Raw genomic sequence first — 18,864 nt, 5'->3', positions numbered from 1 at the left:
AATAAAGTGGTGATCCTAACGGACCTAAAACAGGGAATTTTTTACTAGGATTAAATATCAGGAAATATGAAAAATGGAGTTTAAATGTATTTGGCTAAGGTGTATGTAAACTTCCGACTTCAATTGTATATATATTCTGAAACTTCTGAGTTCATGACAGAAGTTCGTGACAGGAAATTACGCTGTGACTGGAAATGATGTTGTCACTGTGGTAGAACTTGGTAGGTGTGTGCTGTGCTGTGTGTGTGTGTTTGTGTCTTTGTGCACACACGTTTGATTGTGCAGTCAGTCATGCGTGTATGTATGTATCCTTTATTTGCAACAAGTTTACAGTTCTTCCAGAAATAATATGTATGTTCTGCCACACATTTCCAAAAATGTTCCACGGATATATTGGGGATGGGGGATTCTGAAAGTGAGGTCACACTTGTACCATGGTGAAAGGGGGGTTGGGGGCTGTGTGATAAAACAGCCTTCAGTAGTGGTAGGGGGAATTACATACAGTATGGTTAACTGGCTGGATCCCTCACAGAGAAACAGTGTGCATAACAAGGATCCTGGCATGTAAAAAGGTAAAAAGGAAATGAGAGGAAGAGGAGAATGGTTCCAGAAATGAGTGAGGTGGGAATACATGAGGACTAGGCTCAGCTCACCATGTTTCCTTTCTTTGATGGCTCCCGAGTGGCGCAGCAGTCTAATGCACTGCATCTCAGTGCTAGAGGTGTTACTGCAGACCCTTGTTCAATCCCGGGCTGTGTCACAACCGGCCATGATCAGGAGACTCATAGGGTGGCGCACAATTGGCCCAGCATCGTCTGGGTAATTGGAGGGTTTGACCGGGGTAGGCCGTCATTGTGAAATAATAATTTGTTCTTTACTGACTTGCCTAGTTAAAGTTAAAATAAAATATATCTGCCTGCCTCTCTCTATTCCCTGATCCCTCTCTCTCTGCTGCATCCCACCCTGCTCTGAGCCTTAATGGTACATGCCATTAGCGAGACCATTTCTATAAGGGGCAGGGGGTCTCTGCCTTGCCTAAGAGGCTACTTTTGTCCCACATAAAGACATTCACAGATGTCTTTCCACGCGAAGAGCCATCTCCCCCGTTACGACAGCACAGCACAGCCTGTCTCTGTGACAACTGCAGAGTCGCGGTAACAGAGACAGAGATAGACAGAGAGAGGGAGGGAGGGAGGGACAGATATAGAGAGGAGGAGAAGGACTACCACGGAGCAAAACACATTGCCTTTTTCTCTCTGACATCCCCCCTCGTTCGCATGTGTTTGTGTGTGAGCCTGCACGGAGGAGAGAAGGAAAGATAATTAAGCCGGAGAAATTCTTCTTCTCTGTCTTTTAGTTTCCCTCTTTTCTCCATCAATCATCCAAGGCTTGAAAACCGGTGTCAGCTGCCACAGCGGGATAAAATAAAGGGATGCTTTGAATGCTGCCTCTGTCTATGACAAGGCACACAGAGAAGCAGAAAGAGGCACAACAAGCAGGGACAAAAGCAGGACTTTGATAATGAATGGGAGTCCTTCCGTAGCATGTGGTAGGAATAGCAGTCCGTCACTGAAGTCTACGAATAAGGTAAATAATATTTATGTCTCTCACTCTCCATGCCTGATTACACCCTTCAGTAGAAATGCAGAGGTACTTGCAGCAGGAGCACAAACAGAGACATTATAATCATGAAGATTTCATTTTTTTAATGCTGATAAAGATCCTAACATGAGGGAAGATTTGCATCTTTGTCCTGAGTCCCTGTACATGTGTAGCTGTAGCAGTAGCAGCATTGTGGAAGCATTGTGGAAGTGTTGGAGATTTAAGCCATGTATATTGTATGCAGTAGACTACAGAGCCATGCAGGCAGTGTGAAAGTGCAGGGAATCAGATGGCCTAACCTATCAGTCAGTCACTGACATGAGGAACCAATGATAATCCCCATAATCATGCTCCTTCCTGCTCAAATAGTGAGTGTACAGACAGTACACAAATACACTAAGAGAAAGAACCCCTCTGAACCCTGGACCGTCAGGCAGCACTGTTTCCCTGGCGACTCAGGGGACCCCTTCACCACCTCTAACAAGAAATAACAAGTGTGTCCAGAGAAACAAAAAGGGCACTGGCTTAGAAAAACAGACTTAAGCCAAACTCGCTATTTCTGGAGAGTGGGCTGTATTTTCTCATTTTCGACAGGTACTCTACCCTTGCAACTCCTTGTGCTATGATGCAGTTTCTGTGTTTGCTCCCTTATCAGACACAGGTGCCAGTGTATTAACACTGTACTAACAGTCACTTTTGTACTAACACAGTGGACGTGTAGTGGAGACCAGGGCACAAACACTTTTGCTTATTTTTTGAATATTATTTGAGGTAGACTTTTATCTAAACAACATATATATCTTAGCTACCATCACACACTGCAACAACATTTCTGGGCCATACCAGTCTTTTACAATTCAACCGAAAGTGGCAGAAGTAAAATGCCCACCCCCCCACAAGTTTTGAAATACACAATATAGTAAGTAAGTAAGCATACTTACTTACCCCCCCTTCATCTACATGGATTGTAACGGATTTAACAAGTAACATCAATAAGGGATCCTAGCTTTCAACTGGATTCACTTGGTCAGTCTATGTCATGGAAAGAGCAGATGTTCCTAACATTTTGTACACAAATTGAGGCTGTTCTGAGGGCAAAAGGGGGTGAATCTCAATATTAGGAAGGTGTTCCTAATGTTGTGTACACTCCACAGACATGTGACCAACAGAAATGAAATAATGTCTTCCTGAACAAAGGGGGGTCAAAGTAAGTCAGTATCTGGTGTGGCCACCAGCTGCATTAAGTACTGCAGTGCATCTCCTCCTCATGGACTGCACCAGATTTGCCAGTTCTTGCTGTGAGATGTTACCCCACTTTTCCACCAAGGCACCTGCAAGTTTCCGGACATTTCTGGGGGGACTGGCCCTAGCCCTCAACATCCGATGCAACAGGTCCCAGACGTGCTTAATGGGATTGAGATCTGTGCTCCTCGCTGGTCATGGCAGAACACTAACACTGACATTACAGTCTTGCAGGAAATCACGCACAGAACTAGCAGTATGGCTGGTGGCATTGTCATGCTGGAGGGTCATGTCAGGATGAGCCTGCAGGAAGGGTACCACATGTGGGAGGAGTATGTCTTCCCTGTGAAGCACAGAGTTGAGATTGCCTGCAATGACAACATGCTCAGTCCGATGATGTTGTGACACACCTCCCCAGACCATGACGGACCCTACACCTCCAAATTGATCCTGCTCCAGAGTACAGGCCTCGGTGTAATGCTCATTCCATTCGACGATAAACGCAAATCCAACCATCACCCCTGGTGAGACAAAACCGTGACTCGTCAGTGAAGAGCACTTTTTGCCAGTCCTGTCTAGTCCAATGACGGTGGGTTTGTGCCCATAGGCGACGTTGTTCCTGGTGACAGAGACAAGCCGTCTCACAGTACGGACATTGCAAGTTATTGCCCTGGCCACATCTGCAGTCCTCATGCCTCCTTGCAGCATGCCTAAGACACGTTCATACAGATGAGCAGGGACCCTGGGCATCCTTCTTTTGGTGTTTTTCAGAGTCAGTAGAAAGGCCTTTGTAGTGTCCTAAGTTTTCATAACTGTGACCTTAATTGCCTACCGTCTCTGTAAGCTGTTAGTGTCCTAACGACCGTTCCACAGGTACATGTTCATTAATTGTTTATGGTTCATTGATGGTTCAAGCATGGGAAACAGTGTTTAAACCCTTTACAATGAAGATCTGTGAAGTTATTTTAATTTTTACGGATTATCTTTGAAAGACACGGTCCTGAAAAAGGGATGTTTCTTTTTTTGCTGTTTATATACAGGACATATTTAAAAAGTCAGTTCCAATACCATATTTACAGGGATGCTAGATGTGTATAGGGTAAGGTGACTATAGGCAACAGGATATAAGATAAACAGAGTAGCAGCAGCTTGCATGTGAGTGGGTGTGCGAGTGTGTCGAGTCAGTATAAATGAATGTGCATATTATGTATGAGTGAGAAAATTAAGGAGTGAGTGTTTGTGTGTGTGTGTTGGAGTAACTGTGTGTGTGAGTGTGTAGCGCCCTGTGAGTGTGCAAAATCTTGAAATATAAGGTCAAAAAGATGCAAGGTAAACTCGGTCCGTGTAGCTATTTTGTGAGCTATTTATCAGTAGTTTTGCTTAGGGATAGAAGCTGTTCAAGAGTCTGTTGGTGTCAGACTTGATGCACCGGTACCTCTTTCCGTGCAGCAGCAGCGAAAAGAGTCTATGGCCTGGGTGGTTGGGGTCTTTTCACACCGCCGTTTATAGAGGTCCTGGATGGCAGGGAGCTCGGCCTTAGTGATATACTGGGCTGTCCGCACAAATCCATGTAGCGCCATGCGATCGGGGGCGGTGGTATTTCGATACCAAGCAGTGATGCAGCCAGTCAATATGCTCCCAATGGTACAGAAGAAGTACCTTTACAGGATTTGAGGGCCCATGCCAAACTATTTCAACCTCCTGAGGGGGAAGAGGCAATGTCGTGCTTTCTTCATGACTGGACGTATGCGTTTGGACCATTTTAAGTTTTTAGTGATATGGCACTGAGGAACTTGAAGCTTTCTACCTGCTCCACTGCCACCCCGTCGATGTGGATGGGGCCGTGCGCACCCCCCGATTCCTGTAGTCCACAATCATATTCTTTGTCTTGCTGACGTTGAGGGAGAGTTTGCTGCTCCGGCAACCACACTGCCAGGTCACTGACCTCCTTCCTATAGGCTGACTCATCGTCGCTAGTGAACAGACCTACCTCTGTCGTGTCGTCAGCGAACTTGATAATTGTGTTGGAGTCATGCGTGGCCACACAGTCTTGGGTGAACAGGGAGTCCAGGAGGGAACTAAGCACAGACCCCTGTGGGGCCCCTGTGTTAAGGGTCAGCGTGGTGAAGGTGATGTTGCCTACCCTCACACCCTGGGGTCAGCCCATCAGGAAGTCCAGGATCCAGTTGCAGAGGAAGGGTACGAGCTTGGAGGGGATAATGGTGTTGAACACTGAGCTGTAGACAATGAACAGCATTCTCACATAGGTATTCCTCTTATCTAGGTGGATGAGGGCAGTGTTGAGAGCAATTGAGATTGTGTCATCTATGGATCTGTTGGAGCAGTAAGCAAATTGGAGTGGGTCTAGGGTGGCTGAGATGGTGGAGTTAATGTGTGCTATAACCAGCCTCTCGAAGCACTTCATTATTTCAGAAGTGAGTGCTACATGGGAGTAATCATTGTTGCATGAAGCATTGGAATTCTTAGGAACAGGGATGATTGTGGTCATCTTAAAACATGTGGGGATTACAAACTGGGACAAGAAGAGGTTCGAATAACAGGCCACGGGGTTAATTGTAACACGGTCTTCAATGGTAAAAATGAGGGCTAATAATTGAAAACTGCTCTGATTTAAAACTGATATTTGGATTAAAATACACTATATGGGCAAAATATAATATTTTCATTTTATCTTTTAGGCATGTCATACTGACATAAAATGTAGTAACCAAAATGTATATACTTATATAAGATACGTTTACCATTAAAAAGTATGAATATTACTTTTTTCATTTTTTTATGGTACTGGCAAACTTCATGTAAAGAACTGATTTTATATCATTATGTGAATGTGTCTAAATACCATATAAATATAGTTTTAGGTCAGGGTTTAGTTTGAACAAATGTTACAACGTACCCCCATTTCAAGTCTGAGTCTAATATGAGTCTTGCAAGAAAATACCATAATTATTGTAATCAACCATACAAGTCAAAAGACCACTTACTGCTGATGAAAATGATATATGATTAAATACATGGGAAATGTTCCACAGATCAATAATAAAAAAGAGGCAGCAAGAATATTTACCATTTAAAAAATGGTGTAAATAAAACAAAAAATGATTTAAGCTAAACTTCCTAGCTAATCAAGCACTAGCACATTGAATAACAGTTTTCTAAGTGGCTTCTCATTTGAGTTATTTAGTTATGCATTGTGCTCATGTTACCTTGTGCCCAAGTCACCCCTACTTACACATCCAGCACCTCCCCCACTCTGGAAACAGAAAACCATTGTCTGATGTTCTGTTCTACATTCCAGATCTAATCAGCACAACGGGCAGCATGTTTAGCCTATTATGCTAATAAGATGCCCATGCCTCAGTTAACGAGATGGACTATAACCCCTCACCCATTTTATTTTACATTGGCAGCACTAGGATGGTCGGGATGGTCTGGGCAGAAGGCAAGCAGTAATAAGCTTGCTGGCCGCAATAGCTAAATGTAAAAATCATTCAATTAGAGCTCGGATTGTGCCGCAGGGTAGTATTCTAACATTATTAACAGAGGCTCCCAGTGCTCTCATTGGAAAAGACAGCTCGATGTGGCTGCAATTACCCCAGTCTGGGACACTGTCCCAAGTCCATACGCATGTGTCAAGTTGGATAAACCAAGTTTCCTTGAAATTTCAACTCGTCCAGTCCAAATATGCTAACACCCATCATGACATCAGGCATTCTGGACAAACATGTTTTTGTAGATGTCATGTCGAACAAGCCACTACAGGCCACTGTTGAAAGGGGAAAAAAGAGGGCACTAGAAACATTTTGGATTGGTTGAGTAAACGATACTCTTCTCTGGAAAATATTGAAGACGAGGAAGGTGTGACCTTTCACAGAGTTGCATTATTATCCAGAGATTGCATAGAGCCCAGAGTTGATTATGTATTTTATACCATGGCTATGATTGAACAAATTTACATCTGGCAGCCAATCAGCATTCAGTGCTCGAACCACCCAGTAATAATTTATGTAATAATTTTAAGGATTATGGTCAAATTGAATTTTGGCTTATCACTGCCATATCAGTGTTCTTAACCCATACTCTGACATAGCATTCAAACTGATGCATTTTAGTCCAAACTACAGTGAAACTGTACATGGATTTGGTGTCAGCACCTGGCATATCCATGTTGTTTCCTGGCATGAGGCAGCCCAACACCCAGTTCTCTCACCCGGGTCTCTCTCTGTCTCTGTCTCTGTCTGTCTCTGTCTCTCTCTGTCTCTGTCTCTCTCTCTGTCTCTCTCTCTGTCTCTCTCTCTCTCTCACCCGGGTCTCTCTCTCTCTCTCTCTCTCTCTCTCTCTCTCTCTATCTCTCTCTCACCCGTCTCTCTCTCTCTCTCTCTCTCTCTCTCCCTCTCTCTCTCTCTCTCACTCTCACTCTCACTCTCTTTCACTCTGTCAGCAAATAGCATCCAAATCTGCTTTATTGAACAGGGCCTGTCATTGGATTCTGTGACACACAGACCTAACAGTACATAGTGTAGAATGCTGATGGTACAAAATATACATTTGGCCACGCTTGCCCAGAACGGTCAGCCATAACTCATGAGTTAACATGTATATCACCGCCATGCATACTTCACAGCCCGACGCACTGGGTATGAATGACTGGCCGGGTTAGAGGAGAAAAGACCTGGCCACTGTAGCCAAACTCTGCCAGAAAGTTTTAAAAGAGATCGGCAGGGTTCTAGAGCTAAGCAAAAGTATGGCCAGCATGTGGCTGCTTGTAAAGACCATCTACTTTCATTCGGACTGCACTGATATATGTCTTCAACCTTGTTCCACTGGGTGAAATACACAACTTTTTTGATGTCGGCTCAAAACATGTTGTTTTGCTTTTTGAATGCAATAGGGTTTTCAGCAGATTCAGGGATCTTAACCAGCCTGCGGCAATGTGTGGAAAGGGTACAGGAGCGAGTAGAGCATAGCGTAGCACTCTTCACACAACCACACCTGCCCTAATTCACAGAGAGAGAAACTCTCCCCTCAGTCTGCATCCATCCTCTCCCAGACAGGGCAACAGTAAAACCATGGCAGTCTTGCCACCAGTGGCATGGCATCTTCCACCTTTACATTCAGATTACAGAGCTAGAGGAATTTTGCTGTGCGGAAGCAGAGCGTAAAGTGATTCATAGGGGCTCTCCCTTTACCCTGCAAATCTCCATGCAATGAATATTAACCACAGCAATTGTTCCCAGAGTGATGCCAGCGTGGCCAGACCCCTTTGTGCTACATTATTCATTCACTCAGAGCTGCCACCACCAGTTACACGCAGACAACAGGGAGGGATGGAGCGAGGGACGGAGAGCGGGAGGGAAGTAGGGATTATTTCTCCACTACTTCTCTGGCCTGATAGCCTCACCACCACCAGTCTCGACTGGCCTTTTAATAAACAGCTGAAAAGCAAACACATAATAAATTGTACTCAACCAGCCAGGCCTAAAACTGTAAGAGGATGTTGTGGTGTCTTAGATTATGCTCCATTGGGCATTGCGCTCGCTGCTTGCGTTTGTCTGCTGTAGGGCTGACCCAAACTAAAAAGAATATTTGTCAACTGAAAGTGGTCTGTTCTTTCAACTGATCAATTAGAGCTATACATAGCCCTCCACATTGTTACAACATTTGAGAGGAGTATGGTGATGCAGTATGGAGCTCGATTTGGCCTCTGCATGCCTCCAGAGGCTCCGCAATTGTGTCACACATATGGAGCCACCGACCACATTTTTGGATCAAATAAAAATGGGTTTTAAGTCTAGGCTTCCGAAATGGATTAGCTCACTGAGACCCCTTGACTTTTCCACATTTTGTTATGTTACAGCCTTATTCTAAAACTGATTTAAAAAATAATAATCCTCATCGATGTACACACAATACCCCATAATGACAAAGCAAAAACAAGTTTTGAAAATATTGCTAATTTATAAAAAATTAAATAAAAACTGAAACATCACATTTACATAAGTATTCAGACCCTTTCTTCTTACCAGAGAGATGTTTGTTTCTGTCGGCGTGATGCGTGAAGCACTTTGAGATATCAGCTGATGTAAGAAGGGCTATATAAATACATTTGATTTGATTTGTAAACATTATATAAAGTGGCATTATTTAAAGTGACTAGTGATACATTTATTACATCTGATTTTTAATTATTAAAGTGGCTAGAGCCACTCAGTGTTAGTGATGGCTGTTTAACAGTCTGATGGCCTTGAGATAGAAGCTGTTTTTCAGTCTCTCGGTCCCAGCTTTGATGCACCTGTACTGACATCGCCTTCTGGAAGATATCGGGGGTTGAACAGGCAGTGGCTCAGGTGGTGTAGGTGTCTTGGAGGGCAGGTAGTTTTCCCCCAGTGATGCGTTGTGCAAACATCACTACCCTCTGGAGAGCCTTGCGGTTGTGGGCGGAGCAGTTGCCATACCAGGCCGTGATACAGCCCGACAGGATGATCTCGATTGTGCACCTGTAAAGGTTAGTGAGGGTTTTCGGTGACAAGACACATTTTTTTCAGCCTCTTCACCACACTGTCTGTGTGGGTGGACCTTCTCCACTGCTGTGCCATTGATGTGGATAGGGGGGTGCTCCCTCTGCTGTTTCCTGAAGTCCACGATCATCTCCTTTGATTTCTTGACGTTGAGTGCGAGGTTATTTTCCTGACACCACACTCCGAGGGCCCTCACCTCCTCCCTGTAGGCCGTCTCGTCGTTGTTGGTAATCAAGCCTACCACTGTAGTGTCATCTGCAAGCTTGCTGATTGAGTTGGAGGTGTGCATGGCCACGCAGTCATGGTTGAACAGGGAATACAGGAGAGGGCTGAGAACACACACTTGTGTAGCCCCAGTGTTGAGGATCAGCGGGTGGAGATGTTGTTTCCTACCCTCACCACTTGGGGATGGCCCATCAGAAAGTCCAGGACCAGGGCCTCCCGGGTGGCGCAGTGGTTAAGGGCGCTGTACTGCAGCGCCAGCTGTGCCATCAGAGTCCCTGGGTTCGCGCCCAGGCTCTGTCGTAACCAGCCGTGACCGGGAGGTCCGTGGGGCGACGCACAATTGGCCTAGCGTTGTCTGGGTTAGGGAGGGCTTGGTCGGTAGGGATGTCCTTGTCTCTTCGCGCACCAGCGACTCCTGTGGCGGGCCGGGCGCAGTGCGCGCTAACCAAGGTTGCCAGGTGCACGGTGTAGCCTCCGACACATTGGTGCGGCTGGCTTCCGGGTTGGATGCGCGTTGTGTTAAGAAGCAGTGCGGCTGGTTGGGTTGTGTATCAGAGGACGCATGACTTTCAACCTTCGTCTCTCCCGAACCCGTACGGGAGTTGTAGCGATGAGACAAGATAGTAGCTACTACAACAATTGGATACCACGAAATTGGGGAGAAAAAGGGGTAAAAAATACAAATTTAAAAAAATAAAAGAAAGTCCAGGACCCAGTTGCGCAGGGCCCAGGGTCTCGAGCTTAATAACGAGAACAGCATTCTTACATAGGTATTCCTCTTGTCCAGATGGGTTAGGGCAGTGTGTGATTGTGATTGCGTCATCTGTGGACCTATTGGGGCGGTAAGCAAATTGGAGTGGGTCTAGGGTGTCAGGTAGGGTGGAGGTGATATGATCCTTGAAAAGCGCTTGAAAAGTGATATGATCCTCTCAAAGCGCTTCATGATGACGGAAGTGAGCACTACGGGGCTATAGTAATTTAGTTCAGTTACCTTAGTTTTCTTGGGAACAGGAACAATGGTGGCTCTCTTGAAGCATGTGGGAACAGCAGACTGGGATAGGGATTGATTGATTATGTCCGTAAACACACCAGCCAGCAGTAACAATAATATACAATAATATAGCAGTAACAATAATATAGTAACAATAATACTGCTGTTATTACTGCTGTTGTTACTGCTGTTGTTACTTCTGTTGTTACTGCTGTTGTTACTGCTGTTGTTACTGCTGGTGGTACTGCTGGTGGTACTGCTGTTGTTACTGCTATTGCTACTGCTGTTGTTACTGCTGTTGTTACTTCTGTTGTTACTGCTGTTGGTACTGCTGTTACTGCTGTTGTTACTGCTGTTACTGCTGTTGTTACTGCTGTTGTTACTGCTGTTGTTACTACTGTTGTTACTTCTGTTGTTACTGCTGGTGGTACTGCTGTTACTGCTGTTGTTACTGCTGTTACTGCTGTTGTTACTGCTGTTGTTACTACTGTTGTTACTGCTGTTACTGCTGTTGTTACTGTTGTTACTGTTGTTGTTACTGTTGTTATTTCTGTTACTGCTGTTGTTACTGCTGTTACTGCTGTTGTTACTGCTGTTACTGCTGTTGTTACTGTTGTTACTGTTGTTACTGCTGTTGTTACTGTTGTTATTTCTGTTGTTACTGTTGTTACTGCTGTTGTTACTGCTGTTGTTACTGTTGTTACTGCTGTTGTTACTGTTGTTACTGTTGTTACTGCTGTTGTTACTGTTGTTATTTCTGTTACTGCTGTTGTTACTGCTGTTACTGCTGTTGTTACTGCTGTTGCTGCTGTTGTTACTGCTGTTGTTACTGCTGTTACTGCTGTTGTTACTGCTGTTACTGCTGTTGTTACTGCTGTTACTGCTGTTGTTACTGTTGTTACTGCTGTTGTTACTGCTGTTGTTACTGCTGTAATTACTGCTGCTGGTATTGCTGTTGTTACTGCTGTTGTTACTGCTGTTGTTACTGCAGTTGTTACTGCAGTTGTTACTGCTGCTGTTACTGCTATTGTTACTGCTGTTGTTACTGCTGTAATTATTGCTGCTGGTACTGCTGTTGTTACTGCTGTTGTTACTGCTGTTGTTACTGCTGTTGTTACTGTTGTTACTGCTGTAACTGCTGTTGTTACTGCTGTTACTGCTGTTGTTACTGCTGTTGTTACTGCTGTTGTTACTGATGTTACTGCTGTTGTTACTGTTGTTGTTACTGCTGCTCTTACTACTGTTGTTACTGCTGTTGTTACTGCTGTTGTTACTGCTGTAATTACTGCTGCTGGTACTGCTGTTGTTACTGCTGTTGTTACTGCTGTAATTACTGCTGTTGTTACTACTGATGTTACTGCTGATGTTACTGCTGTAGTTACTGCTGTTGTTACTGTTGTTACTGTTGTTACTGCTGTTACTGCTGTTGTTACTGCTGTTGTTACTGCTGTTGTTACTGCTGTTGTTACTTCTGTTGTTACTGCTGCTCACTGGATATTGTTTACCGCTGCAGCCAATGAGGCTGAACCATTCATACATGTCTCACATTTTTATTAATGGCTTTCAGCAGCCAGGTATTTTATGCATAATCTCATTATGCTGATTTTGTGTCTGCACTTGGATCTTCCCTTGGGGCTATGGGGTTGTGTTCGGAAAGGAGAGGACAGGAAAGGACAGGAGAAGACAGGCGAGGACATGAGAGGGCAGGACAGGAGAGGAAAGGGGAGGATGGGAAAGGACAGGAGAAGACAGGAGAGTAAAGGATAGGAGAAGACAGGAGAGGACAGGAGAAGACAGGAGAGGAAAGGATAGGAGAAGACAGGAGATGACAGGAGAGGAAAGAACGGGAGAGGAGAGGGGGGTATTAGAGACAGCTGGCAATGTAGTATCAGTCATGTTCACATCTATCAGGCCTGTCTGCCTTTCTACAGCAGCATCTCCACATGAGACACACATGCAGGCAGACACACTAACGCACACACACACATGCACACACACACATGCACACACACACACACACACACACACACACACACACACACACACACACACACACACACACACACACACACACACACACACACACACACACACACACACACACACACACACACACACACAGAGACACACACACAGAAACAAAGACAGAACATTGATTCAAAGGCATCACCTTCATAAACACATCCGTAATAGCAGAGTAGCTATGGGCAGAGTAATTAGTGCAGCCCCTGACCCCAGGACCTCCCCCACTCCACCCCTGTATGTTGCTGTCACACTGTATTCTGCCTACTTGGGAGTGGAGAGGATGGCACGGTATAGTATGGCTGTGTTTTCTCCTCTATACACAGCAGTCCATTGCCTGAGTGTTACTCCAACACTGACATAACAGAACAATGTATATGTTGCACCCATCTTTCCTTCTTACAGAATGATCTCAACCTATAATTTAGGTGGTAGTCTCACAGCTTCTGTCGCAGGCTGTGGAGTACTCCTCCCAATGGGGAGCTCAGAGAAGAATATAGGCTGCAACATGCAGGACTACACTCCACTGGCTGACAGTATAATACAGTAGGTTAGTGTGGAGGCTAGCTGAGAGGATCCCTTATTAACGTATCGACAAAGACAGCCTGTTTGGTTCTATGGTCTTGATAAGGTTATCTAACATGGGTAGCTTTCATTTTCTCTGTCCCATACCTACCAATCTGTCCCATACCTACTGATCCTTGACTTCGGCGATGTCATTTACAAAATAGCCTCCAACACTCTACTCATACTGTTATTTATTTTATTTATTCTGCTCCTTTGCACCCCAGTATCTCTACTTACACATTCATCTTCTGCACATCTATCACTCCAGTATTTAATTGCTATATTGTAATTATTTCGCCATTATGGCCTATTTATTGCCTTTACCTCCCTTATCTTACCTCATTTGCACACACTGTATATATTTTTCTCTCGTATTATTGACTGAATGTTTGTTTATTCCATGTGTAACTCTGTGTTGTTGTTTGTGGCTCACTGCTTTGCTTTATCTTGGCCAGGTTGCAGTTGTAAATGAGAACTTGTTCTCAACTAGCCTACCTGGTTAAATGAAGGTGAAATTTAAAAAAAATGTAGTAAAATATTGTACAGTAAGCTTTGCATTATGCGTTGGGTTTTAACATGCTTTGCAGACATACAGTATATTGTGTAAAGAGGGAGCACTATGAGCACCTGGAAGGCTTGCAGATCACACATCATGTTCTTTGAAAAGATCCTTTCTGCGCTTACTCAGATTAAACATTAATAATGGCAACAGCAGACAACGATAAGCCCTGGAATACACACATCCCTCAATAACACTGTGGACAAAAGCCAAGGGCCATGTCATAAATCCTTCAGATTTAATAAAGATTTAGGCTCCATTTTCTGACAGAATAGATGGAGGGAAACAAGCCGATGACCTTTAAAGACAATAAAAAGGAAAAACAAATCACGCTTTCTACAATGACCTCGTACAGAAACCTCCTCCCCTATAAAGAGACCCTGGCGAACCAGATCCAGAGAGATGCAGAAATGCCCCAGTGACAGAATACATACAGACAGTTGCGAACCGTGGCTATTGGACCTAGGCCTTCAGTGGGGGAAAAAAATCTTTCAACATGTTGTGCCAAACTCAAAAATCAAGAAACAAAAACAGAAACTTAGCATCACTTAGCGCCCTCAACTGAATCAAACAGGCATGAGACTGAGCCATGGTTTGGGCTGCCACTCATACAGAGACAGCACCTGCATGGATAATGCAACCAGCAACAACAACAACCACACTGCTTACACAACCCATGGAAGCCTAACGCCATCACTATCACACTATCACTTAAAGTGACAACTGTGACACAAAAGGATGTGAGTGTGACAAGCTTGTGATTCTGAAAGGACAGCAAATGTAGAATGCAACGCACTCCATGTGCGAAAGGTACATTTTTGTTAAACACATAGGGCCGATAGAAAGACAGCAGTCACACACAGCATGATGTTAAAGAATAAGCAGCCATTTCACAAGGACATAATAAGCCAGTAGGTCCCAATCATAAGAATAGAAAAGCACAACCATTAAGCTAAGCATTTCCCAATCGAAACATACAACTATTACTTCCCATTGCAAACATATTTTTCACATTCAGCAATCGGCACACAAAGTAACCTGTGATCTAAAGTTTAAATGCAACAATCCCAGCTAGCACAGTGGATCTGGGGCGATTCCAGCTGAGAGTCAGACTCGAGCCGACGTCATGTGGCCACCTTCAGCAGTATTACTTATGGCTAGGATTGGGTGATTGAGCTCGAGCCGATTCCAGTGAGAGTTATCTGGCCCAAATGTATTACTTGGAGCTCGGGCAAATTGAGGATACTCTTTGGCAGATGATTACATGGGCTGCTTTATATAATTAACATTTCATTTTTTTTCCATTGTTTCTGTGTTCAAAAAATGCAATTAACATTTAAATGAAATTCTTTAAGAATCCTGTGTAGTATTTTAGTATTTTGATACTTTGTGCAAGGCAATTGATAAGCATTAAAACTTCCCGAGCCTCCCGAGTGGCGCAGCGGTCTGACACTGCATCACAATGTAAACTGCGTTGCTACAGATGCTGATTCGAGACCCGTGACCCATGAGGCTACGTGCAATTGGCCCAGAGCTGTCCGAGTTAGGGGCGGGTTTGGCCATCGTTCCGTAGCGACACAGTCACCAGGTGTATGGCGTTTCCTTCCTCCTTGTATGTATGAAAGGTATAATAGTAATATTAAAAATTACAAAATCGGGTAATTTTGTATACATTTATTTAAATTTGCATTGGGCCACTTCTGGGGGAATTCTGGTAAGATGCCGGCAAAGTCGGCTGAATTCCAGTAGATGGAAACGGCCTTATGTACTTGGGCCGATTCTGGGCAATCATTCATTTTGATTCCGGGTCGAGTCCGACACCCGATTCCAGGCTGATTCAATCAGTTCCGGCCCCCCGGAAGAAGGTCGCTTCTGGGCCGATTCCTCATTGCTAGCTGGGATGTTTCACACACATAAGTTATTTTCCAAGAGATAGCTAACAACAGCAAGTGTGCTGCAATAGAAAACACAGTTCCACTCACCAGATGATGACCATTTGAAACTTAACTTTTTGTTGAAAGTTCACCTTGAAACGGGCGAAGCTAACTAATTAGCAACAGCATCCTCTTCAATAACACCTGCTGCAGCGGCTAAATTCTAGCCTACAACAAAAGCTGTGGGGAAAACTACTTCTCGCATAAGTTTTTGTAAAAACGTTCACAGCCATTCCAAGTCAAAATATGATCGGTTGATTCCATTGTCACCCCAAAATTCTGCCCTAATAGATGGGTTAGCTGACAACATAACGAAAACAATGCACGCGTGTTGATGGGGCAGGAGGCCATGTGCTGTTATGATTCTGGATGGTCAGATAGCTAGCAACAATGAAGCTGTCGTGTGGGGAATTGTTGGTGGCTTGTTTCAGCTCGTTGTATCTTGTTGTTGAGGTGTCTTGACTCTTGTCACGTCTATGCTAATATGGCTAGAATTCGCTAGCTAGCGAACCAACAACAGTAATAATGTATTGTAAGAAAACAAGTGCTCATTGTGCAAATGTATTTATGTTTCTCAGTAAAGATTTGGAGAGGAAATATAGTTTATATGTTGTCAACAATCCTTTGATTCTGAGCCAACCCCTGCCTGTTTTGCTCCACGGTTGCGCACACATCGGTTTTTGTTGCTAAACAACCCACCAGTCTATTCAGTTGAATGGCAGATGCCTTCTGTCTACAGTGCCTTCAGAAAGTATTCACAACTCTTGACTATTTCCTCATTTTGATGTGTTACAGTCTAAATGTAAAATTACCAAAGTATCACTTTTAAATCAGAATATAATTGAAAATAATAATATCATTAGAACATTATTGAAATATTCTTGAAAATATGAAATATTAATTAAAAGGTACATTTACATTTTAAAACGAATCCTTTGGCCTTCTTTGAAGGTGTTGAAGGCCCTCACAGTTCCCCACTGCATACTGATGCCATTGCACTCTCACTTCCACCTGTGTTGCTCAATCCACCGGGTACAGTGTAGCTCCCTGTAAAAAGCTGACAAGGCAACAGCAGTAATGCAGAGGGTTAGCCCATTACAAAATCCATTGACTGAATGTTTTTAGATCTGAGACCAATCAGATTTACTAATCCCCCACAAACACATTATTAAGACCATGACCATTTTCTCCACGGGCCCTGAATGCTAACTAATTTTCTGCTTCAGCGGCTCAATCATCCCCGTTACAAAGTATGAAACAGGATTGGCACAGGACGCCGTCTGACTTACGCATTTTGCTGGAGTTACTTGAGGTTAATGTAGACAGCATATTTTGCTGTGTTGACTAGCAGTTATAAACATATTTACAGCAGAGATACAGCTGTATACAGTCTACTTGAATTATTGATAAGTTAGTGATTTCTCTCAGTGTAGTGCTGCCATGGCTGGACTCCCAAAGCCAGTATTCGACACGGCATCTACAAAAACCAAACCCACGCACTGATACATTGCATAACGTCAATACATGCTCTCCCTCGCCCCATAACAGGAGCTCTGTTTAATCAATCCCAAACTTCCACCTCTCGCCACGCTTGATTATTGATTCAATTATAGTTTGACGTTTAGTCGCTTTGAAGAGAAAATAATGCTTTTGCATAATAGCTCCAATTAGTCACATAAAATGTGATTTGGTGTGGAAGAGCAGAGCGGCTTGTGCATCAGTGTCTAACCCGGTTCAACGCTGTCAAACAGTGTCAGGAGCAACAGCAGAAAGAGTGAGAGATGACAGGTCGGAGAACAGCTCTGTTGATGTTGTTGTTCAGAAGCATTTCAAGTGGGGCTGTGCTGTGGTGTGTCGGATGGCTCACACTGGCTCGGCTCACACCACCACAGATACTGAGGATTGAGGCCCCTTCTCCTCACGCAGACCGGTGGGACTAATGCACCATTAAATCTTCAAACCCAACCGGCCCTGTCACTCCAGCTTTGCCAAGACTATTTAGCCAGACAGGCATTGCTAAAACACCCACTTGACCTCTCCCAAGCCCACATCAGAGAGAATCTGTATGTATGCGTGATCAAGTCTGTCCAACAAATTTTCAACAATGATTTAATGTCAAAGTTGTATGTTTTATTGTCACATGCAGTGAAATACCTTTCTTGCAAGCTCTTTCCCAATGATGCAGTAATATAATACTATAAAATAAAATAAAGTAGAACAAAAGCACACAAGAAATAGAAATAAGAAGAACACGAGAAAGTAAGTAAGCTATATACAGGGTCCAGGGTCAGTGCCAGTACCATATCTACAATGTGCAGGGATACTGGAGTGGTAGGGTTAGATAAAGTAATAAAACATAGAGTCAGACCTGTTGGCGTCCGCTGTGCCTTTAGCATCTCGAGCCTTTAATTAACAGCTCTATAGGAGAAGTGTGAACCTGAAGCCACTGGCCCAAGAAATAAATCACTAAGCTCTTCCACTTTAAGGATGTGTGAGAGAATTACCGGTGTTAAAAAGTAAAATGTTCTCAGTAAAATCCAGTCAGAATTAAATGCAGGCTGTTTCTGGGTTTCAGGGTCTCTTTTTCAAGCTTAAAATGATAAACATTCAACATTGGCCATGCTGTCAATCCAGCATGATTTCTGCCACGCTCAAAACAACTGTTAACTCGGAATGTGGAAATCTGACTTCAATGAGTTCAAGACAACTGGGAACTAAGGAAAAAAAATGTTTTGTACGGTCATCCAACTCGGAATTGTAAGTCGGGAACTCGTGCCTCTTTCCAGAGCTACGACCTGAAGATCACTGACGTCATCATGATTTGACCTTGTTTGTTTCTGAGTACCCAGTTGTCTTGAAAGCACCATAAATCCAAAGATTTCAAGACTTTGATGACAAAGTTTGATGACAAAATTTGCCCACAAAGGACTGCCATGCCACCTTCGCGTTCAAGTGGGCACAGCACAACAAGGAATGTATTGTACGCTGTTACATAAATTATGTAATATACCAGGAAGATATATATACTGTAGCTAAGAAAGTAATAGTAATTGTATGTTGTGTAGTAAGCTGTTAGTAGCCCATGTGCCTCACCCTAATAATGTGGTCTATTTTCCCCTTAATTTCGACTACTGTTCTGACTTGGTGGTGCACATGTAGCCTATAACCTGTTTTAGGGAAATG

General features: G+C 43.8%; 1 protein-coding gene across 2 annotated transcripts in view; it reads left to right on the top strand.

Moving 5' to 3' along the window:
* Positions 1-993: 993 nt before the first annotated feature.
* The window catches only part of LOC139386393 (galactosylgalactosylxylosylprotein 3-beta-glucuronosyltransferase 1-like), a 96,402-nt gene continuing 78,531 nt past the window's right edge, over positions 994-18,864 (top strand). Inside the window, exon 1 of one of the 2 annotated variants that reach the window (XM_071131960.1) lies at positions 994-1,587. The gene's annotated coding sequence lies outside the window, so the exon portion shown is untranslated. The remainder of the gene's footprint in view (positions 1,588-18,864) is intronic. The other variant, XM_071131962.1, reaches the window with a different exon arrangement.

Source organism: Oncorhynchus clarkii, chromosome 27 (genome assembly GCF_045791955.1).
Source record: "Oncorhynchus clarkii lewisi isolate Uvic-CL-2024 chromosome 27, UVic_Ocla_1.0, whole genome shotgun sequence".
NCBI classification, from domain to species: domain Eukaryota; kingdom Metazoa; phylum Chordata; class Actinopteri; order Salmoniformes; family Salmonidae; genus Oncorhynchus; species Oncorhynchus clarkii.
Note: the sequence above shows the minus strand (reverse complement) of the source record. Positions and strands in the feature narration are given on the sequence as shown.